The following is a 24,825-nucleotide window of genomic DNA, read 5'->3' as shown; positions in this document are numbered from 1 at the left end:
CTGAAACTCCGCCGCCACCAGCGCAAGGTATGCGGTCGTAAGTTCCGCCAGATTGTCCGTAACCGTGTGCTCACCGAGGGGACCCGCCCTAAGGTGCTTCATCTTCTTCTGCACCTTCGCTCCATGCAGATGCTCTCCCTCCCCCCCACCAGAGGCCGTGATGGCGTTGGCCTCCAACGTCGACCGCGCATCAGGTGTTGAGGACGCGCGGACAGAATCACGGGGGGGGGAGCAGTGGCGGCGCCAGCCTTGGCCGCCTCAGATGTTCTGGCGGCCTTGGAGGCAGGGCAGTTCTTTCATACATGCCCCACCTCCTTACAGGGGTGGCACCACACACCGTCCGACGTCCAAAAGATGCGGTAGGCAGCCCCCTCATGGCATACAATAAAAGTGCCCTCGGTGTCCTCCTCCCGCGCCAGCTGAACAAAAAGCTGGCGCCGGAAGGAGAAGACGTGCCGGAGGCTGGCTTCCCTGCAACCGAGCGGGATCGGTGTGATCCCCGACCTCACCTCCCCCAGTTGATGTAGGTGGGGGAGGAGGAGCTCAGCCGAAACAAAGGGCGGGACATTTGATAAAAGGATCCTCTGCACGGTAGCCTCGAGAGGATCCACCGGCAGGATGGTCCTGCCCACGGTGAGCCCCTTAGTTACGGCCAGGGACACCGCCCGCTCCGACCCCAGGAAGAACACAGCCTTGCCGTACATTTTTGAGGCGGCGACGATGGCTGAAGGGCCGACAACCCCAGCCATGGCCTTCACGCACGCCTCGATAGTCATGTTGAGGTGAGTGTAGCTCTTCACCCCGTGTTTTTTAGTGAGTAGGCGGAAAGGTGACGGGGCAGCAGAAGCAGCGGGAGCAGCCGTGGCCATGGCTGCCACACTTGTGTATGATTTTGCTGGCCCCGTCACTGGCGATGATGTGGTCGCCATCGTGGGGTGCTTATTATAAAGGGCTACACCCACCCCAAGTCACAGGCCTGGTGATGTTAATGACCTCAATGGTAGTTTTTCCCTGAGCAGAGGGAGCTTTAAAAGTGAAGGCACACCTCTCCCCTTGTTGATTAAATTGGGAGAGGGGCCTTCTCCCCTCTGCTCAACGGGCAATTAATGGATATGAGGTGCTTCTTAGAGAGAGACAAAGAGAGAGAGAAAGTGGGGTGGGAAGGAGGGAGGCCGCAGGGGCTGGGTCTCCACTCAAGATGGTGGGTGGGTGCTCGCAGGGGTGCACTCTCTGTAAAAATAAGTCTCTATTGATGGTCTTCTTGTGGGGGGAGAAGATGTCTTCACCTGGGAAAATAAAGCTGGAGATGCCCAGGCTCAGTCCACCACCAGGTCTTAACGATGTGATAATTAAATGATGACTTCGCCTGGTCAGCTCCAGCTGTCCCAGGTCAAGCATTAGGGAGGGGTGTTTGCTAGTGGTGTGTGTGGCTCACACACACCCCTAGATGTTTTCTTCTCCTTCTTCTTTCCTCCCCCCACTTAAATACAAAGTCTTTGAGAGTGCACCATGAAACACCCACCTGTAGAAGTTTTCCAATGGCTCTCCCTCCTTCTGAACAGATGTAGGATGTTTGTTTTTCTCCCCTCTCTCCCTCTCCTGTAATGGAGACCACTTGGGGAAGCAGTGATGGAATGGCTTCCCTTTGTTGTTAGCTCTGGTCTGGTCTGGTCTCCTGGTCTCTCCCCTCCTCCGGCACCCCAATAGTAGCTGCAGCAGCAACAGATGTGGTCTCTCCTCCTGGACACAGAGAGAGACCTCTCCTCTCCTCTCCTCCCCTCCCCTCTCTACTGGCACAGCAGCAGCACAAGATTCCTGGCTCCAGTTTATTAATCTCCCGACCCCACTCCCGCCGACCTGCAGCTCCACCCGTGGTGACCACGTGAGGCTTTCTTTATAAAGTCGGTGAGGGACACATGACCCGGACCACGGCCTGATTGACGGGAGCATCCGACCAATAGGGAGCGAGCGGGGCGGGGCTGGAGGAGCGAGCCAGCGGCGGGCCCTCCAACCAATCAGGGAGCCCGAGGGGCGGGACTAGCGCCGGCTGATTGTCTGATCCGCAGGGCAGCGAGTTTCTCCAGTCCCTTGTTCAGGGCCCGGGGCCAGGGGAGGCTGTGGGCCTTTATTCCCCTTATTGGACACGAGGCTCCTTGTCTCACAACACACTGGCTCAGATTTTAATACAGACTTTTTAAATTCATCAATAAAAGCAGTTAAACCTCGTGTTTCTGTAGAACAAACTTATTAATATTTGGGAGTAAAAATACAAGTTTTTTTCCCTCTGGGGAATTTATTATTAGTTTCAGGAAACAACAACAACCACTTGTATTTATAAAGCGCCTTTAATGTTGCGAAACGTCCCAAGGCTCTTCACAGGGGCGTTAGAAAAGGTCAGAGGTCGGTTTTAAGGAGCATCTTAAAGAAGGAGAGAGGTAGAGAGATGGAGAGGTTTAGGGAAGGAATTCCAGAGCTTAGGGCCCAGGCAACTGAAGGCACGGCCGCCAATGGTGGAGCGATTAAAATCGGGGATGCTCAAGAGGCCAGAATTAGAGAAGCGCAAACATCTCGGGGGGTTGTGTGACTGAACGAGATTACAGAGATAGGGAGGGGCGAGGCCATGGAGGGATTTGAAAACAAGGATGAGAATTTTAAGGATGAGACACTTGAGGAAAAACAGGGAGTGGGGGAGGGACAAGCCCTTATGGGACAGGGTCACTAATTCTGTTCTGCGACAGTTACTGGGACATACTGTATCTCCCCTCTCCTCCACACAGGGATTTGTGGTAGTTAAAGGGACAGTGATTCTTCTTGTTCTGCGAGATTGTAATTAAAGGGACACTACTCTGAGATGGCTGTGAACTTTTAATGTCGCCAGCCTTTCTAAAACATCTTCCTTTCTTTGAAGAGCTGTGTGAACTCGCTGGTGACTCAGCAGGTTGGATGAACTCTGAAACCTCTTTACACAGTCAGAACATTTAAAGGGTCTCTCATCGGTTCTGGGGCAGGAGGGATCTGGTTAACAGTGATCACAATATCATTAGGTTTAAAGTAGTTATGGAAAGGGACAAAGAAGAATCAATTGTGAAAATACCCAGCTGGAAGAGAGCCAATTTCAGTGATTTGAGAAGGGATTGAGCACAGGTGGGCTGGAAACAAAGATTGTCCAGGAAAACAGCGAATGACCAATGGCAGGCCTTCAAGGCTGAGATAGTTCAGGTACAAACCAAGCATATTCCCATAAGGGGGAAAGATGGGCCATCCAAAGCTCGAGCTCCCTGGATGAGAAAGGATAGAGAGGTTAGAATAAAACAGAAAAAGGAGGTTTACAACAAATGTCAGGTGCAAAATACAGTCAAAAACCAGGCAGAATACAGAGAGTGCGGGGGAAATTGAAACAGGATATAAGAAGGGCAAAGAGACAATATGAGAAAAGATTAGTGGGTAACATAAAAGAGAACCCAAAAATCTTCTATAAAGATATGAAAAGTAAAAGGATAGTTAAAGGAATGGTGGGGCCGATTAGGGACCAAATAGGAGCTCATCATACGGAGGCAAAGGGCATGGCTGAGGTACTGAATGAGTACTTCGCATCTGTCTTCACAAAAGAAGAGGATGAAGTTAATGTCGCAGTAGAGGAGGGGGAGTAGAGAAATTGGATAAAATTGGATAGAAAGGAGGTGCTCAATAGGTTGTCATCACTCAACGTTAACATGTCACCCGGTGCAGATGGGATGCATCCTAGATTGCTGAGGGAAGCTAGGGTGGAGACAGCAGAAGCTCTGACCACAATCTTTCAATCTCCCTCAGATATATGGGAGTGGTGCCAGAGGACTGGAGAATTGCAAATGTTACACCCTGTTTAAAAAAGGGGAGAGGGATAAACCTGGTAACTACAGGCCAATCAGTCTAATGTCAGTGGTGGGTGAACGACTAGAGACCAGTGTCAAGGACAAAATTAATTCTCACTTGGAGAAGCATGGGTTAATAAGGGGCAGCCAGTATGGATTTGTTAAAGGTAAATCGTGTCTGACTAAACTGATTGAGTTCTTTGATGAATTAACAGAGGGTTGATGAAGGTAGTGCAGCAGATGTTGTATATATGGACTTTCAAAAGGCATTTGATAAAGTACCACAAGAGACTTACTCGGAAAATAGAAGCACAGGGAATTAAAGGGCTGATGGTAATTTGGGTATATAATTGGCTAAGGGAGAGGAGACAGTGAGCAGTGCTGAGGGATGTTTTTCTGACTGGAGGGAAGTATGCAGTGGGTTCCCCCAGGGGTCGGGATTAGGACCATTGCTTTTCTTGTTATATATAAATGACCTGGACTTGGGTATAGGTGTACAAGTTTCAAAATTTACGGATGATACAAAACTTGGCAACGTTGTAAATAGTGAGCATAGTAATAGCAGACTTCAGAAGGACAGAGACAGACTGTGAAATGAGCAGACACAAGGCAGATGAAATTAAATGAGGATAAGTGAGAAGTGATGCACTTTGGGAGAAACAACAGGGAGAGGCCGTATAATCTAAATGGGACTATTTTGAGGGGGTGCAAGAGCAGAGGGACCTGGGGGTCCATATTCACAAATCTTTGAAAGTGCCACGGCAAGTTGGTGAGGCGGTTCAGAAAGTGTATGGGATACTTGGCTTTGTAAATAGGGCCATTGAATACAAAAACAAGGAAGTTACACTAAACCATTACAAATCACTAGGAACAGAGGAACAGGAGGAGGCCATTCGGCCCCTCAAGTCTGTTCCGCCATTCAATGAGATCATGGCTGATCTGTGACCTAACTCCATACACCCGCCTTTGGCCCATATCCCTTAACACCTTTGGTTAACAGAAACCTCTCAATCTCAGATTGAAAATTAACAATTGATCTCGCATCAATTGCCATTTGCGGAAGAGAGTTCCAAACTTCCAGCACCCTTTGTGTGTAGAAGTGTTTCCTAATTTCACTCCTGAAAGGTCTGCCCCCAGTCCTAGAATCCCCAACCAGCGGAAATAGTTTCTCTCTATCTACCCTATCTGTTCCCCTTAATATCCTGAAAACTTCGATCTGATCACACCTCAACCTTCTAAATTCCAGGGAATACAACCCTAATTTGTGTAATCTCTCCTCATAACTTAACCCTTGAAGTCCGGGTATCATTCTGGTAAACCTGCGCTGCACTCCCTCCAAGGCCAATATATCCTTCCTAAGGTGTGATGCCCAGAACTGCTCACAGTACTCCAGGTGTGGTCTAACCAGGGTTTTGTACAGCTGCAGTGTTTTGGCCTCAGCTGGAGTCTTGTGTACAGTTCTGGGCATCACACTTTAGGAAGGATATCAAGGCCTTGGAGAGGGTACAGAGGAGGTTGACCAGGATGGTACCAGGGATGAGGGACTTCAGTTATGTGGAGAGATTGGAGAAGTTGGGATTGTTCCCCTTAGAGCAGAGAAGGTTAAGAGGAGACCTAATAGAGGTGTTCAAAATGATGAGGGGTTTTGATCGAGCAAGTAGGGAGAAACTGTTCACTCTGGCAAGTGGGTCGGTAACCAAAGGTTGCAGATTAAAAATAGTTGCTAAAAGAACTAGAGGGGAATGAGGAGAATTGTTTTCACACAGAGGGTTGTTAAGATCTGGAATGCACCATCTGAAAGGATGCTGGAATCAGGTTCCACAGGAACTTTCAAATGGTAATTGGACAGAGAACATAAAAACTGACTGTAAGAGCTTTTATAGATATGTGAAGAGAAAAAGATTAGTGAAATCAAGTGTAGGTCCCTTGCAGTCAGAAGCAGGGGAAGTTATAATGGGGAACAAAGAAATGGCTGATCAATTAAATGCATATTTTGGTTCTGTCTTCACAAAGGAGGACACAAATAACCTCCCAGAGATGTTGGAGAGCATAGGGTCTGATGAGAGGGAGGAAGTGAAAGAAATCAGTATTTGTAGGGAAATGGTGTTGGGGAAATTGATGGGATTGAAGGCCAATAAATCCCCAGGGCCTGATAATCTACATCTTAGGGTACTTAAGGAAGTGGCCCTAGAAATAGTAGATACATTGCTGATCATCTTCCAAAATTCGCTGGAATCTGGAACTGTACCCATGGATTGGAGGGTAGCTAATGTTACCCCACTATTCAAAAAGGGTGGCAGAGAGAAAGCGGGGAATTACAGACCGGTAAGCCTGACATCGGTAGTGGGGAAAATGCTAGAGTCCATTATAAAGGATGTAATAGCTGAGCACTTGGAAAACAGTGACAGGATCGGACAAAGTCAACATGGATTTACAAAAGGTAAATCGTGCTTGACTAATCTACTGGAATTTTTTGAGGATGTAACTGGGAAAATAGATAAGGGAGAACCAATAGATGTGGTGTATTTGGACTTTCAAAAGGCTTTCGATAAGGTCCCGCATAAGAGATTAGCGTGTAAAGTTAAGGCACATGGGATTGGGGGCAAGGTATTGACTTTGATAGAGAACTGGTTGGCGGACAGAAAGCAGAGAGTAGGAATTAACGGGTCTTTTTCCGAGTGGCAGGCAGTGACTAGTGGGGTACCGCAAGGATCGGTCCTTGGACTCCAGCTATTCACAATATGCATTAATGATCTAGATAAGGGAACTAGATGTAATATCTCCAAGTTTGCAGACGACACAAAGCTGGGTGGGCGTGTGTGCTGCGAGATTGGGAGAAAGGGAAGTGCAAAGAGACCTGGGTGTTCTTGTGCACCAGTCGCTGAAGGTAAGCATGCAGGTGCAGCAGGCGGTGAAGAAGACAAATGGTATGTTGGCCTTCATAGCAAATGGGTTTGAGTACAGGAGGAAGGATGTCCTGCTGCAGTTGTACAGGGCCTTGGTGAGACCACACCTTGAGTACTGTGTGCAGTTTTGGTCACCTTATCTGAGGAAGGATGTTCTTGCCATGGAAGGAGTTCAGCGAAGATTCACAAGGCTGATCCCTGGGATGGCAGGAATGACATATGTGGCGAGATTGGGTCGATTGGGCTTATATTCGCTGGAGTTTAGAAGAATGAGAGGGGATCTCATCGAAACTTATAAAATTCTGACAGGTCTGGACAAACTAGATGCAGGTAGAATGTTCCCGATGGTCGGAGAGTCCAGAACCAGGGGTCATAGTCTAAGAATAAGGGGTAAGCCATTTAGGACAGAGATGAGGAAGAATTTCTTCACCCAGAGAGTGGTGAACCTGTGGAATTCTCTACCACAGAAGGCGGTTAAGGCCAAGTCTTTAAATATATTCAAGAAGGAGTTAGATATATTTCTTAGAGCTAAAGGTATCAAGGGATATGGGGAGAAGGCAGGTACGGGGTACTGAGTTTGGATGATCAGCCATGATCTCATCGAATGGCGGAGCAGGCTCGAGGGGCCAAATGGCCTACTCCTGCTCCTATCTTCTATGTTTCTATGTCCTTGAAGAGGACTAGTTTGCAGAGTTCTGGGGATAAAGCTGGGGTTTGGGACTAAATTGGACAGCTCTTTCAAAGAGCCGGCACAGACACGATGGGCCGAATCACCTCCTTCTGTGCTGTTAGATTCAATGATCAGTATGAACACGCTGGTGTCTCTTAAGGCTCTTTGAGCTTTTAAAGCTCTTCCCACAGTCAGAACATTTAACGGGTCTCTCGTCAGTGTGAACAAGCTGGTGTTCCTTCAGTTCCTCGGGGCTTTTAAAGCTCTTCCCACAGTTAGGACACTGAAATGGTCTCTCATCAGTGTGAACAAGCTGGTGTCGCTTTAGATCCCCGGGGTTTTTAAAGCTCTTCCCACAGTCAGAGCACTGAAATGGTCTCTCCCCAGTGTGAACAAGCTGGTGTACCAGCAGGTTGGAGGGCTGAGTGAATCCCTTCCCACACACAGAGCAGGTGAACGGTCTCTTCCCGGTGTGTAGGTTTTGGTGTCTCTTCAGATTCCCGGAGCTTTTAAAGATCTTTCCACAGTCAGTACATTTAATGGGATTCTCTCCAGTGTGAACAAACTGGTGTGACATCAGGTGCGATGACTCAGTGAATCCCTTCCCACACATGAAGCAGGTGAACGGTCTCTCACCGGTGTGAACTCGCTGGTGTCTCTTCAGCTCCTCGGAGCTTTTAAAGCTCTTCCCACAGTCAGGACAGTTAAAGGGTCTCTCGTCAGTGTGAACAAGCTGATGTGCCAGCAGGTTGGAGGACCGAGCGAATCCTTTCCCACACACGGAGCAGGTGAACGGCCTCTCCCCAGTGTGTAGGTGTTGGTGTCTCTTCAGCTCCCCGGAGCTTTTAAAGCTCTTCCCACAGTCAGAACATTTAAAGGGGTTCTCATCACTGTGAGCTCGCTGGTGTTGCTTCAGATACTGGGGGCTTTTAAAGCTCTTCCCACAGTCAGAACATTTAAACGGCCTCTCCCCAGTGTGAACAAGCTGGTGTTCCTTCAGATCCCAGGGGCTTTTAAAGCTCTTCCCACACTCAGAACACTGAAATGGTCTCTCCCCAGTGTGAACAAGCTGGTGTCCCTTCAGTTCCCCGGGGCTTTTAAAGCTCTTCCCACAGTCAGAACACTGGAATGGTCTCTCATCAGTGTGAACAAGCTGGTGTCCCTTCAGATACTGGGCACTTTTAAAGCTCTTCCCACAGTCAGAACATTGAAATGGTCTCTCATCAGTGTGAGCTCGCTGGTGTTGCTTGAAATGCCCGGGGCTTTTAAAGCTCTTCCCACAGTCAGAACACTGAAATGGTTTCTCCCCAGTGTGAACTCGCTGGTGTGTTTGCAGGTGGGATGAACAAACAAATCCCTTTCCACACACGGAGCAGGTGAACGGACTGTCCCTGGTGTGACTGCGCCGTTGAACTTCCAATGCAGACGGGGAACTGAATCCCTTCCCACCGTCCCCACTTTTACCCGGTGTGGTAAACCACTTTTATCGTTCACTATCGTTACACTATAGTTATCACTGTTATATTGTTATCACTGTTCTCATTGTTGTATCACTATACGAGGTCGCCTCTTGTCACGCTGTTATACCTGGGCTGACCATCACTGACTCCGCCCATGGCTCCACCTACCTGCCCAGGTATAAAGGTAGTTGACTGGCTGGTATTCCTCCTTGTTGGATCCGATCACCCATGAGGGTGGGCTCTGTTATTTAGTCAATAAAAACCTATAGTTACTTTCCTAACTCGTCGCTTTTCATTGGACGAATTGATAGGTATATCAATTTTATTGACTAAATTTTAAGATGTTTGACCAGCCAGACGCCCAGCCACAACAGCCACAGCAACCTTCAGACGCCGAGCCACAACAGTCACAGCAGCCGGCTTGGCTGCGAGCCCTCAGACCACCGTACCTGGATCTAAATCCACGGGCAGCGAACTCAGCCCTCGACTTCGATCACTGGCTGGGCTGCTTTGAAGCCTACCTGGAAGAGTCCAGCGTGCCTCAGAGATCCAAGCTAAGAGTCCTGAATGCCCAACTGAGCCCTAAAGTATTCGCGCTCATCCGGGACCTTAAAACATACGAGGACGCCATCAACCGGCTGAAAAGACAGTACCAAACCCCGGTAAACCCCATGTATACCAGGCACCTCCTAAGGTCCCGCCCGCAACTGCCAGGGGAGCCGGTGGAGGAATTTTTACGGGTGCTGCAAGCACTCGGCAGAGACTGTAACTTTAAAGCAGTAACGGCGGCAGAAAATACGGAAGACAACATCCGCGATGCCTTCGTGAAAGGCCTACGGTCCGACTACTCACGGCAGCGATTACTGGAAGCAAGGGACCTCGACCTGGACAAAGCTGCAGCCCTCGCTCTCTCCCTGGAGGTGGCCCATTGGGACCAGGAGGCGTTTTCCAGGTACTGTTTGCGACCCAGGGCCTCGGGCCCGACCCCTACCACAATACCCTTCACCGCGCCGCCCCCGGGACCTACCTCAGCGTCGGCGTCCCGGACCCGATCGGGACTGCCACCCCCGGTACCGGCTCCGACATCGGACCCCCGCGGCTGCTTTTTCTGCGGCCAGGAGAAACACCCGAGGCCGCGCTGCCCAGCTAGGAACTCCACCTGCTCAACCTGCAGGAAGAAAGGCCATTTTGCTAAGGCCTGCAGGAGTGGATCTTCAGAGGCCAGCAGTGCCTCATGCGAACTGTGGGGGCGGCCATCTTCCTTCAAGGCAACAGAGGCCAGCATCCCCACACGTGAGTCATGGGGCGGCCATCTTTGATCAAGGCAACCGACACCAATAGTGCCTCATGTGAGTTATGGGGGCAGCCATTTTGTCTAACCTCGTGGGAGACGCCATTTTACCCACCACGCTCGACTGCCACCGTGCCTCCGGACCCGATGACCGCCTCACCCGCAGACGACAATGACTCGCTCAACTACACACTAGCCTCCGTCACTCTGGATCAAGCCCGCCCGCATCACCTGTCCAAGTCGATGATGGACATCAAAGTAAACGGCCACGCCACGACCTGCCTGTTCGACAGCGGAAGCACGGAGAGCTTCATCCACCCAGACACGGTGAGCCACTACTCCCTCCCTGTCCTGCCAATGCGCAACCGAATCTCAATGGCATCGAGCTCCCACGCCACGGACATCAGCGGCTACTGTGCTGTGACCCTGTCGGTTAAGGGTACGGAGTATAAAAACTTTAAACTCCTCGTCCTCCCCCAGCTCTGCGCTGCCGTCCTACTAGGGCTGGACTTCCAATCCCACCTCCAAAGTGTCACCCTAGCATACGGTGGACCCCTCCCCCCACTCACAGTCGACAACCAGCGGATGTTAAACCGCCCACCGCGTAACACCTGCAGCCTATCCACCCTCAAGGTCCCGCCACCTTCCCTGTTCGCTAACCTAACCCCCGACTGCAAACCCGTCGCTACCAAGAGCAGGCGGTACAGCGCCAGGGACAGAGCATTCATTAGCTATGAGGTGCGGCGCCTCCTGAAAGAGGGCATTATCGAGGGGAGCAGCAGCCTCTGGCGTGCCCAGGTCGTGGTCGTTAAGACCGGCGATAAAAATCGCCTGGTCATCGACTACAGCCAGACCATAAACAGGTACACCCAGCTGGACGCATACCCCCTTCCCCGCATATCTGACATGGTCAATCAGATTGCACAATACCGAGTATTCTCGACCATCGACCTTAAGTCGGCCTACCACCAACTCCCTATCCACCCTGAGGACCGCCAGTATACAGCCTTCGAGGCGAACGGCCGCCTCTACCACTTCCTTAGGGTTCCCTTCGGCGTCACCAATGGGGTTTCGGTCTTCCAAAGGGAGATGGACCGGATGGTTGACCAGAACGGGCTGCATGCCACGTTCCCCTACCTAGATAACGTCACCATCTGCGGCCGCGACCGGCAGGACCATGACGTTAATCTGGAGAGATTCCTCCGTACGGCCCAACGGCTGAACCTCACCTACAATAAGGAGAAATGTGTGTTTAACACCTCGCGCCTTGCCATCCTCGGCTGTGTAGTAGAGAACGGAGTCATCGGCCCCGACCCCGAAAGAATGCGTCCCCTCATGGAGCTACCCCTCCCCCACTGTCCAAAGGCTCTGAAGAGAACCCTGGGGCTCTTCGCCTACTATGCCCAATGGGTGCCCAATTATGCAGACAAAGCCAGACCCCTCATGAAGTCCACATCCTTCCCCCTTATGGAGGAAGCGTGCGCAGCCTTCTCCCTCATTAAGGGAGACATCGCCAAGGCCACAATGCACGCAGTGGACGAGTCCATCCCCTTCCAAGTGGAGAGCGATGCATCCGACTTCGCCCTAGTCGCTACCCTTAACCAGGAGGGGAGACCAGTGGCCTTCTTCTCAAGGACCCTACAGGGCCCTGAGATCCGACACTCGTCGGTCGAGAAGGAGGCCCAAGCGATTGTGGAGGCGGTACGACGCTGGAGGCATTGCCTGGCAGGCAAACGATTTACCCTCCTCACCGACCAGCGTTCGGTCGCTTTTATGTTTAATAACAAGCTGAGGGGCAAAATCAAGAATGACAAGATATTGAGGTGGAGAATCGAACTATCCACCTATGATTATGATATCTTGTACCGGCCAGGTAAGCTGAACGATCCCCCTGATGCTCTGTCACGAATTACATGCTCCAGCGCGCAAAGTGATAGACTTCAGACCCTCCACAACGACCTCTGCCACCCCGGGGTCACCAGACTTTACCACTTCATTAAGGCCCGCAACCTGCCATACTCCATCGAGGAGGTCAGGACCATGACCAGGAACTGCCAGACCTGTGCTGAGTGCAAACCGCACTTCTTTCGGCCGGACAGAGCAAGCCTGATCAAGGCCACCCGCCCCTTCGAGCGCCTGAGCATCGACTTTAAGGGGCCCCTCCCGTCCTCCGACCGTAATGTGTACTTCCTCAACATCGTTGATGAGTACACCCGTTTCCCCTTTGCCTTCCCCTGCCCAGACATGACCAGTACCACGGTCATCAAATGCCTGAACGACCTCTTCGCCTTGTTTGGGTTCCCAAACTATATACATAGTGACCGGGGCTCCTCCTTCATGAGCGAGGAACTCCATCAGTTCCTGCTAGCGAGAGGTATTGCTGCAAGCAGGACCACCAGCTACAACCCCCGAGGGAACGGCCAGGTGGAAAGAGAGAACGCGACGGTATGGAAGGCCGTCCTCTTAGCCCTAAAGTCTAAGGGCCTCCCAACCTCCCGCTGGCAGGAAGTCCTCCCGACAGCGCTGCATTCCATCCGGTCACTACTTTGCACTGCCGTTAACGCCACCCCCCATGAACGAATGTTTGTTTTCCCCAGGAAGTCGACTACGGGAACCACTCTACCAACCTGGCTGACCTCTCCGGGGCCCGTCTTGCTGCGAAAGCACGTGAGGGCCCATAAAACGGACCCCCTGGTAGAAAGGGTGAACCTCCTGTACGCCAACCCCCAGTACGCCTACGTGGCCTAACCAGACGGGCGGGAGGATACTGTCTCCTTACGAGACCTCGCACCCTCGGGCACTCCGGAGACACCACCTTTACCCCCCCCCACCACCCCCCCAATCCCAGCCCAGGTAGACGGCATGCCGGAACCCCACGAGCCTTCGCCGGAACCCCACGAGCCTTCGCCGACCACGCAGACACCAGCATTAACACCGGATAATGCAACACCGCCGCTGCGACGATCGGAGAGGCTTACGAGGCCTCCGGACAGACTGACATACCAGAACTGGTAGTACACTTCACCCCGCCGGACTCAAATCTAAAGAAGGGGTGAATGTGGTAAACCACTTTTATCGTTCACTATCGTTACACTATAGTTATCACTGTTATATTGTTATCACTGTTCTCACTGTTGTATCACTATACGAGGTCGCCTCTTGTCACGCTGTTATACCTGGGCTGACCATCACTGACTCCGCCCATGGCTCCACCTACCTGCCCAGGTATAAAGGTAGTCGACTGGCTGGTATTCCTCCTTGTTGGATCCGATCACCCATGAGGGTGGGCTCTGTTATTTAGTCAATAAAAACCTATAGTTACTTTCCTAACTCGTCGCTTTTCATTGGACGAATTGATAGGTATATCACCCGGTTTCTCCCCGGTGTGACGGTGCACGTGTCTCACCAGGTCAGGCAATCAGCTGAATTTGCGTCCACACACCGAACACATGTGCGGTTTGTCATCGCTGCAATCGCTGCTTTCTCCTTCCATGTGCAAAGGCCGATGATATTCAGGTCCGGATGAATCGAGTGACTCTGTCAGATTTTGACATGATGTTTGGTCTGAGCTTCCCGCCTGTAACTGCTCCACTTCTATAACCCTGTAAATTGAGTTCAGAAAAGAATCAGAGGCAAACTGTTGTTTAATTTTCCCCTTTCCGACCCTAGGGGCAGTGAAGCTGATTTTCAGGCCCCAGCTGCTGCACAGGTTGGTTGAAAGGATCAGCAGTAATGGCGGCTGTAATACCCACAAGCCCCAGCGCTGCAGAAAGCACTCTGTTGACTCTGAGTCCCGCGCATGTGCTCATGGCCCCCATGCTCTCCCTCCTGCTCCACAATCGCCCGTCCCGATCGATCCACGATGCGCATGCTCAGCGCACAAAACCCCGCGGTTGGAACATCGGGTGTGCATGCGGAGCCGCAACATCTGGTACGCGTGCGCGGCTCAGGTGGGGGCGAGTCGGTGTTTCGCCTCAGCCGCCAGGGAGGTGCGCATGCGCAGGACGACCCAACATTCTTCCTGTCAGCAATCACTCCCTCGTTTCTTTAATAAAAACAGAAAATGCTGGAAATACTCAGCAGGTCAGGCAGCATCTGTGGAGAGAGAAACAGAGTTAACGTTTCAGGTCGATGACCTTTCGTCAGAACTACTTGTCCTTTAGTGTCAGCCAGTGGCTCAGTTGGTAGCACCCTCATCTCCAAGTCAGTAATAGTTGTGGGTTCAAGTCCCACTCCAGAGATTTGAGCACAAAAATCTAGGCTGATGCTCCAGTGCAGTACTGAGGGAGGTGCGGCACTGTCGGAGGTGGTGTCTTTCGGATGAGACATTAAACTGAGGCCCTGCCTGCTCTCTCAGGTGGATATAATAGATCCCATGGCATTATTTCAAGAAGGAAAAGCTTGCATTCATACAGTGCTTTCATGACCACCAGACGCTTTGAAGTGCTTTACAGCCAATGCAGTACTTTTGAAGTGTAGTCGCTGTTGTAATGTGGGAAAGAGCAGAGGAATTATCCCCGGTGTCCTGGTCAATGTTTATCCCTCAATAAAAGTAACAAAATGATAGATTATCTGGTCATTATCACATTGCTGTTTGTGGGAGCTTGCTGTGCGCTAATTGGCTGCTGCGTTTCCCACATTACAACAGTGACTACACTTCAAAAGTACTTCATTGACTGTAAAGTGCTTTGGGACGTCCGGTGGAGGCGAATGGCGCTATATAAATGCAAGTCTTTCTTTCTTCACTGGTCTCACCAGCGACCTCTTCTGGCTGATTGACAGCCGAGTCCGCGCATGCGCACGCGGGACGGCAGTTTGCGCCGAGTCCGGCGCAGCGCCCCCTCCCGGTCACAAAGGGTAATAACTGCGCATGCCCAGAGGACACCAATTCCCCTCCCCCACTCGGAGCTGCGCCTGCGCACACGGATCCTTTTGGACGGAGTCGGCGCGGTGCATTCCGGGGAAGGCCTTGGTGTCGGTTACAGAGTCGCGATCGGTGATGCACAGTGAGTTTTCTCCACTCCGATTGGGTGGAGAATCACGCAGGGTGGGGTGGAGAATCACCCGGGGTGGGGGGTGTAGTGTATGTACCCGTCTACCTTTAAGGGAACGATTGAGTGTAACCGTTCACCTTTAAGAGAACTACTTTAGGTGTGGCACTATTTGATTGGCTTCTGTATACGGTAATACCGACAGTGACCACACCAGTATATAAGTGATGTTACAGGATAACTAGGGCAGATTCGCCCTGACCTCTGAATAGTAAAGACCTGTTTGTTTGTACTTCAAAAGTCTGTGTATTTATTTACTGCACAACCCACAGACTTTACAGTGGCGACGAGTCCGATCGTACCCTGCGGCAAGAATAGCAAAGTAACAAAGAGCGTTGAAGAGAGGCAACCGCCCTCGCCGTGCTACCAAAAGAAAACACGAGGCTACAACAACAGAAAGTGTGGTACTTTACAGAAGCTGGAAGACTAGCAACAAAAGCTTCATCAGCAACAGGCACTGATTACCCTGCTACCACGGTGTGGAGTGAGCCGACCAGCAAGAAACAAGGCGGCCGAAGAGACTGTGAGTAGGGGAAGGGGTAGAAGTATCCGGAGGAGAAGGGCAGAGCACTTGACCTCGGTCGAGGGGAAGCTGTACCGGCCAAAAGTCGGGTCCAACGGCGTCGGGTGACAGCCGGACCGCGATCGGCGGGAAAAATCCGGGCAGCGACCGCAGCCACGAAGCGCTGAACCTGCGAGTAGGCGCGGGAGGAGAAACCCAGCCGCAGCCGGGGAGGGAAACACCGGTCTGCGAGAGGGCTGGGGAGGCGAACGGGAACCGTGCGGGCGAGAGCCGGGTGCGGAGTGAGAGACTGCGAGGAGCCAGTCCAGCGGCTGAGCTGTTCTCCACCAACGGGGTACTCAGAGCCGGCAAAACCGAACGTGCGGGAGCGGGAGAGCGAGCAGGAGCCGAGAACGGGGAGAGAGACTGCGCGAGAGCCAGTCCAGCAGCTGAACTGTTCTCCACCTACGGAGTACCCAGAGCCGGTAGAACCGAACGTGCGGGAGAGGGAGAGACAGAGCCGAGCATGGGGAGAGAGAGACTGCGCGAGAGCCAGTCCAGCGGCTGAACTGTCCTCCGTTAACGGGGTGTACCCAGCGCCGGTAGAGCCGTGCGGGCGGGAGGAAAAGACAGAGCCGAGTAAGGGAAGCTGTGCGAGAGCCAGCCCAGCGGCTGAACCTGTCTGCTGTGGGGAAAGCGTACCCCTTACACCAGGGAGAAACGCGGAAAGCCGCCATTAGGCGGAGAAGACGACAGAGGCGGGAAACCGCCATTGAAGTGGGCGGGGAGAGAAAGGAAGAGCGGGAAACCGCCATTTTTGCGGGAAAAGAACCGCCATCTTAACTGCCATTGAAGTGGGCAGAGAGAGAGAGAGAGAGAGAGAAGGGAAGAGCGGGAAACCGCCATTTTCACAGGAAAACCGCCATTTTAGAAAAAAAAAAGAAAGTAAATAATACTTAAAGAAATACTGTGCTGCTTCAAAGAAAGAAAGATGCCTAAGCGAGGGAATATTAACGATTTTAATTCTGAAATAGAAGACTGGGCCACGTACGTGGAACGCATAGAGATCTATTGCGAAGCCAACAAAATAGAGGAAGACGACAAGGCGATAACATTGCTAAACTCGATGGGGGCAAAAACATATGGGCTCTTGAAGCATCTAATAGCACCAGCTAAACCAGCGGATCAGACCTTCGAAGAAATTGTGGCTGTGCTGAAGGACCACTTGAACCCCACACCGTTGATGCTGGCTGAGCGATTCAAATTCTACGCAAGAACGCAGAGGAAAGACGAAAGCAATGCGGAATACTTGGTCGAACTGCGTAGGCTAGCGAAATACTGCCAGTTCGGAGGGAATCTGACAGAGGCACTGCGGGACAAGTTCGTATGCGAATTGTCCAAAGAAGGAACGCAGAAGCGACTACTGGAAGAAAACGACCTCACACTGGACAGGGCTGTCCTCATAGCTGCATCACACGAAGCCGCAGCGAAAGGAACGGCCGAAATGCAGCTAAAGGCGGCGGCACTCGGGGTGGACCAAATTACTTCGAGCACAACAAAATGCTACCGTTGTGGGAAGACCACGCACGACCAGAATCACTGCTGGTTTAAGAACCAAGAGTGTCGGAAATGTGGCAAACTGGGTCACATCGCGAAGGTATGCAGGTCCGGGAAAAAGACCAACAATCAACGGAAGCCACCACAAGAAAAGTACAACAAGGTACACAAGGTGGCTGAAAAGAGTTCAGACGAACAGAATTCAGACTCAGACCCAAACAACCAGGAGCTGGGTAGTCTGAAGATCCACAATGTGGGGAAAGAAACTGATCTACAAACGATTTGGGTCGTACTAAAAATAGCTGGAGTCCAAGTACGAATGGAGCTGGACACTGGATCAGCTCTATCAGTCATCAACCGAAGGGACTACCACCGGCTGTTCTCTCACATACCTTTGAGAAATACCAAGTTCGTATTACAGACATACACGGGGCATAATGTATACCCCATGGGGAAAATAAGAGTCAAGGTGAGAGATAGAGGGAAAGAACACCCAAGAATGAATTTGTACGTATTACCTGAGGGAGGACCACCACTTCTAGGACGGGAGTGGATTAAGAAAATAGACATGGAATGGCACTACCTAAAAGCCATAATGAAGGAGGATTCGGTGCAAGCTATCAGCTCAGATTCTGAGATGGATGACGATAAGACCAATTCAAATATGCATGACAAGGCTAAAGGGGACTTGCCGACGATGGGGAAGGAAACAAAGACATGCAGAAAGACTTATGTCACCAAGAAGAATAAAGTTACAGAGCAGAACTCCAGGTTGACAGAGAATTCTGAGCCTGTTCAAGCTAAGGATTCATCCACGATGGAAGAACACCGAGCTCGGACTCAAACTTATGTCAAAGTACGACAACAATTAGAACAGTGGAGTGACCGTCTCGTACAAGAGATGAAAAATATGGAAAAGTTCTGGGACACTGAATGGGAGAACCTGGAAAGACAACAGAGACAGCTAGCTCGAGAAAAGAGCGACCATAGAGCCATCATGGCCAAGTACCGATCACATCTCCCTGAAACTGTTCAGGAACTACACTATTTACAGAACGACCTAAAGGAAGAGGAATCTTCAGGAAGCCAGGATTTTATCCCAGTTCATCTCTACGACTCGTTGCAAGCAGAGTGTAACAAGTTGAAGGAACAGTATGAACGGGCCCAGACTACAATCCTGGAAGGGGTTAACTCGGCAACCTCCGAAAAGCTAGTTTTAGTGAAAGCATATGAACAACTAAAGTTTGAACATGAGCGAGAATTACAAAGGCTGCAGGAAATGTTTGACGAGCTCCAGGCCAAGACAGATTCATCGGTAGAGATTCCATCCGTAGATGGAAAATTAGAGGTGGAAGACATAGCAGAACGTGAAATTCAAGATGTCCAAGAACTCGTTAAATTATTGAAGGAAACCCAAGACAAATATGAGGCAGCAATGGCAGAGGTCCAACAACTTGAAGAACATATTCAACTAGGAATCCGGGCAGTGGAAGGAAAGGCCAATGGAAGGAACACAGAGACTGTAGGAATGGCCCCTGATCAGGAGTTAGAGAACACCAAGGCGCAATTTCTTCGAGCGCTTAAAACCAAAGGACCGGAGGAAAGGAAGGTGAAAACATTGGAGGGAAAGGTGGATGAAATGGAGAAGGCGCTAATCCACAGTATCCCCGTAGAAGAGTTAACGGCCAGCCAACTCTTATACACGCTGAGGGACAAGACTCCAAAATGGGAACACGAGTTTCAGGTTTCAAAGGGAAAGAATTCGGAGCTTCCAAAAGTCACGGAGAGAGCTGAGGGGGCAACACAGCTGGCACATGGATGTCAAAAGTATGCTGAATTACGTCAAGGGGAACAGAAGAATGCGGAAACAGCTACTTCAGTAGAAGGATTAAATAGCCTGATAACGGAATCCCCGATGGAAGGGAAGGTATTGAACTCACAAATGAGGCCAGGCGTGAAGGAATGGCAGACATCCCAGGAAGAGCGGGATGAATATGAATGCTTGAAGAAGTCTTTTCAAGAAAGATGGTCAGAGAAGGAACCACCGTCGGCTAACGTCCAGTTGGATAAGAAGGAAGTAGAAGGGCCCCTCACTGGCCTAACTCAGGACGACCCCGAATACTATCATGACCTATTGAGTGACACTGAATATTATGAGGATCTGGTCTGCCCAGTTTGTGATGAAAACTCCCAAAGTACAGAAATCCGCATGAAGCACTTAAGGTCTAAGGAACATAGAAAGTTGGTGGCGCTACAGATGGCCGCAGAGAAAGGAGCTCCGAGAGTTTCAAAAAGGCAGAAAAGAAAAAGAAGAAGCAGGAGATAATAACTGTCTAAAATACTATCATCTCAGGCGGGACACCATGAAAGGAGCTAAATTAGTTGAAAACCCGAAAATTATCAAGACAGCCAGTTGGTTGTAAAAGTCCGCACTGCTGGTTCAACAGGACGGAAGGTCAAGCTGTTACGTTAAGAAAAAGGCTATGGAGGAGTCACGCTAGCCATGTGAACCGGCTACACCAAAGAGATGCTGTTCGGAATGAGTCAAGATCAGAGACTGAATCTATGAACTGTTTCCGCAGAGACTGAACCTGTGAACTGTTCCCACTGAAAGTATATCTGTAAACTGTTTTATATGACGTTGACTCCACCGGAATTATCTCTGTAAATTGTTTGTTCTCCACCGAGAGTATATCTGTAAATTGTTATGTGAAGTTGAAGATATGTATGTTTAACGGGGACCCTGTAAGTAATAAGCTAAAAAGGGAGGATTGTAGTGTATGTACCCGTCTACCTTTAAGGGAATGATTGAGTGTAACCGTTCATCTTTAAGAGAACTACTTTAGGTGTGGCACTATTTGATTGGCTTCTGTATACGGTAATACCGACAGTGACCACACCAGTATATAAGTGATGTTACAGGATAACTAGGGCAGATTCGCCCTGACCTCTGAATAGTAAAGACCTGTTTGTTTGTACTTCAAAAGTCTGTGTATTTATTTACTGCACAACCCACAGACTTTACAGGGGGGAGGGGTGGATCGGGAGAGAATAAAGTGAAACAGAAAAACCTGAGAGTCCGCGAGGCCCCAGACCAAGCGGCGTCAGTTGGACGGTCAACGTGATCCCTTCGCGGACCCGGGCCCACGGCCTGATTGACGGGAACATCCCCTCCAATAGGGAGCGAGCGGGGCGGGGCAGGAGGAGCGTGCCGGCGGCGGGTCCTCCAACCAATCGGGAAGCCCGAGGGGCGGGACTAGTGCCGGCTGATTGTCTGAACCGCAGGGCAACGAGTTCCTTGTTCAGGGCCCGGGACCAGGGGAGGCTGTGGGCCTTTATTCCCCGCATTGGACACAAGGCTCTTTGTCACACAACACACTGGCTCAGGTTTTAATACAGACTTTTTTAATTCATCAATAAAAGCAGATAAACCTCGTGCTTCTGTGGAACAAACTTTCTAATATTTTATAGAATCATAGAATGGTTACAGCACAGAAGGAGGCCATTCGGCCCGTCGAGCCCGTGCCGGCTCTCTGCAAGACCACTTCAGCTAGTCCCACTCCCCGCCCTTTCCCCGTAACCCCGCACATTTCTTTACTTGAGATACTTATCAAATTCCCTTTTGAAAGCCGTGATTGAATCCGCCTTTCAGGCAGTGCATTCCAGATCCTAACCACTCGCTGCGTAAAGAAGTTTTTCCTCATGTCGCCTTTGGTTCTTCTGCCAATCACCTTAAATCTGTGTCCTCTGGTTCTCGACCCTTCCGGTATTGGAAACAGTTTCCCTCTATCTACTCTGTCCAGAACCCTCATGAGTTTGAACTCCTCTATCAAATTTCCTCTCAACCTTCTCTGCTCTAAGGAGAACCACCCCAGCTTCTCCAGTCTATCCACGTAACTGAAGTCCCTCATCCCTGGAACCATTTTTGTAAATCTTTTCGGCACCTTCTCTAAGGGCTTCACATCCTTCCTAAGGTGCAGTGCCCAGAATTGGACACAATACTCCAGTTGAGGCCGAACCAGTGTTTTATAAAGGTTCATCATAACTTCCTTCCTTTTGTACTCTATGCCTCTCAATGTTGAAACGGATTCTTTTGGTCCTCAATCTGGTTCAGTACAAACACTGAGTCGAATACTGGTGGAGTTCAACAGTTTTTATTCCGTCATCCCGGGAGACTTACTCTGATACAGCACAGTCCTGACTCCAGAAGAGTCCGACAGGTTAAACCAGAGCAAGCAATCTTTCATACAGTGTGCCACATTATTATACTTGCATTTGAGAAGACATTAACACATCGTACAGTCTGCACCAATCCCGAGCTGTACACGTATACATTTAATTTGATTTCCTGGCCTGGCAGTATGAAACAAAGAAGTCACATTTCACTGAATGGTTTATAGTTAAGTAAATATGCTGGTAATGGTTTCACGATCACCTAATCATTATGGTAATGCGTTTGCAATCATGGTAATGTGTTTTCTGATCGCCTATTGTCTGTATAACCTCTGCACTCCGCCCTACACTGTTTCCACCAGCAAGGTGTGACATCGTGGGTGCCAGCCATATTAGCAGCCACAGATCAGTTTAGCTTCTTTTATTTTACTTCCTGCTGCCTTCACTGTTTCTTGAGTTAACATGATTATTTCTTACAATATGCAAGTGATTCAGCGATGTCGACATTTCACCACCATTTTATGCTGACAGGATCCTCCATTTTAGATTGACAGGGTCCTTGGCTATGCGAAGCGAGTTGTTACCATTTTTTTGCATTCTATATCCTCATTCCCCCCTTTTATCATTCTATGATAACCATCTAAGGTACCCAGTGATTCTGGGCTTCATCCTACTGGTCCATCTCTATCTTATTGAGTCTATTATACTCCTCCTCCATTAATTCTTTCTCAACTTGCTCCTTTACCATCTCACTCGCTTCACCCTCTATATTTAGTAATTCAATTTCTTCTTCTGATGATGATTTCCTTTTTTAATAGTCCATTACAGAAGTCCCATTTAGTCACGTTCCAGGATCCGAAAGCTTTAAGATTCTTGTCTTTGTACTGGAGAATATCTCTTCGGCACAGATGGACTGTTGTTCCAGGTGTGATTTTCTTACATTTCTTCAGTCGATTGAACGCCCCGCCCGCGAGCAGGATAACGCTCAGAAGCAGTAATAAAGTCCTCATCTTGATTCTTGGTGATCAATCAATGCTACTTAGTAACTATTAATCTGGAAAACAAAGTGCTTACACAAGATCAAAAGTTAAAAACTTAAAACTAAAATTTTAAAAATTAAAAATTAAAATCGTATAATAAGTGTAATAAGAGTAGGATTTCAGCAGGCCAGAACAATCCAAACACAACACCAGACCTCGTAAAAGCTGCAGTCACCTCTATCAAGGCCGAGCACGAGTTCTGTAGTCTCCTATCAATGGCTGATCAATCAAAATAAAATTAATGATTGTTCGTAAAATCTACTATATACTGTACTGATTTACTATACTGTACTGATTTACTACTGATTATCTCCCCCCCTTTTGATTGGTTTCTCCAATCAATTTACAGTGGTGGAAATGCACCCATGCGCTTCTTCCCTCGACCTTAGCTGCAGTCGGGGTTGTTAGTAAGACCTGATATGGACCTTCTCACCTTGGATCTAGACTTTTACGAGTCCAGTTCTTAACCATCACATACGAACCTGGTTCAATTTTTAGAGAACCAGATAAGTCAGGAAGTTCACCATATGCAGCACGGACCTGTGAATGCAGCCCGCGCAAAACCTTAGTAAAAGCCAAGACATAGGTCGTCATTTCTTCAGTCATATGGTGAAAATGCACCGTTGTAGGAGCATTTTGGTTCCAGGGAGTCTTGAGTGGTCTACCATAGATAATCTCAGCAGGTGTAAGTCGTGCTTTACCCGCTGGTGTGGTGCGGATCTGAAAGAGAGCCACAGGAAGCAATTTCAACCAAGTGGAGCCGGTTTCGGCTACCAGTTTAGCAAGTTTGTTCTTCAGAGTCTGATTGGTTCTTTCGACAAGTCCTGCAGCCTGTGGTCGATAAGCACAATGCAATTGCTGATGAATGTTCAACTGGGTACAAAGTTCCTTGTTCACTTCGGCAGTGAAGTGAGGACCGTTGTCAGAACTTAACCGAGTTGGAATACCATACCGAGGTATGATCTCTCTCAGCAATACCTTAACAACAGTAGAGGCTTTATTGTCTGTGGTTGGATATGCCTCGATCCATTTACTAAATACATCTACAATGACAAGTACGTATTTGTAACACTGACATCTTTCCAACTCAATGTAGTCCATTTGCAGGGTCTCAAAGGGACCCTCAGGTAAAGGGGTTTTTCCTCATTCGCAAGGCACTCCCTTTCCAGGGTTGTGTTGTTGACAAATCAGGCATCGATCGCGAATGTTCTGTGCTATTGCTTGAAGCCTTGGATGCCACCAAGTACTTAGAAGCAAATCACCCACTGCCCTGGCACCACAATGAGTTGCAAAGTGTACACATTCAATAACCCATAAAGCTAGCTCATCAGACATGCAAGTCTGTTCCGCGGGAGTAGTCCAGAGTTTTGATAAAGGGTTATATACACATCCCAATTCTCTCCACAAATGCTTATCACTATCAGGAGCGTCCTCCTGTAACTTAATCACCTCTTGGATGGTTGGCATTAGTTTTTCCGAGGTAGACTGATTCTTTTTGGAATTTTTAGTCTGCCTCATCATTCGGGGCACAATCATTTGGTGACTCCTAGGAGCATTTTTGGCCGCCTCATCAGCGCGGCGGTTTCCTATATCTAGCGGGTTTTGGCCAGTGGTATGGGCAGAGCATTTAATCACAGCTATCTGTTTGGGGAGTAAAAGGGCTTGCAAGAGATCTGAGACTAACTGACGGTGAGAGATCGAACTGCCCGAAGAGGTCAGAAATCCTCGATTTTTCCACAATTGTCCAAAGTCGTGAACTACTCCAAAGGCATATCTAGGGTCTGTATGTACATTGATTTTTAATCCTTCTCCCAAAGTACAAGCTCGTATGAGTGCAAACAGTTCGGCTTGCTAGGCAGACTCAGCGATGTCGACATTTCACCACCATTTTATGCTGACAGGATCCTCCATTTTAGATTGACAGGGTCCTTGGCTATGCGAAGCAAGTTGTTACCATTTTTTTGCATTCTATATCCTCATCTTTATAAAGCCCAGGATCCCGTATGCTTTTTTAACCACTTTCTCAACCGACCCTGCCACCTTCAACGATTTGTGCACACATACCCCCAGGTCCCTCTGTTCATGAATCCACTTTATAATTGTACCCTTTAGTTTATATTGCCTCTCCTCGTTCTTCCTACCAACATGTATCAAGGTACTTCTGAGCCCAGGAGGACCCAACAATTTCAAATGTGAGACTGTCAAGGGAGGTGGATTCTAAAGGAGATTATGTTGTTACACAGACACATAGAAACATAGAAGATAGGAGCAGGAGTAGGCCATTCGGCCCCTCGAGCCTGCTCCGCCATTCAATGTGATCATGG

General features: G+C 49.5%; 1 pseudogene across 1 annotated transcript in view; it reads left to right on the top strand.

Moving 5' to 3' along the window:
- Positions 1 to 867: 867 nt before the first annotated feature.
- The window catches only part of LOC147118512 (uncharacterized), a 53,820-nt pseudogene continuing 29,862 nt past the window's right edge, over positions 868 to 24,825 (top strand). Inside the window, exon 1 of the transcript XR_015077865.1 lies at positions 868 to 935. The product of XR_015077865.1 is annotated as an uncharacterized LOC147118512 (transcript). The remainder of the gene's footprint in view (positions 936 to 24,825) is intronic.

Source organism: Somniosus microcephalus, chromosome 4 (genome assembly GCF_052327205.1).
Source record: "Somniosus microcephalus isolate GS21.2 chromosome 4, FLI_Smic_1.0, whole genome shotgun sequence".
Lineage (NCBI taxonomy): Eukaryota > Metazoa > Chordata > Chondrichthyes > Squaliformes > Somniosidae > Somniosus > Somniosus microcephalus.
The sequence above is the reverse complement of the archived record's forward strand: the minus strand, read 5'-3'. Positions and strand labels throughout refer to the sequence as shown.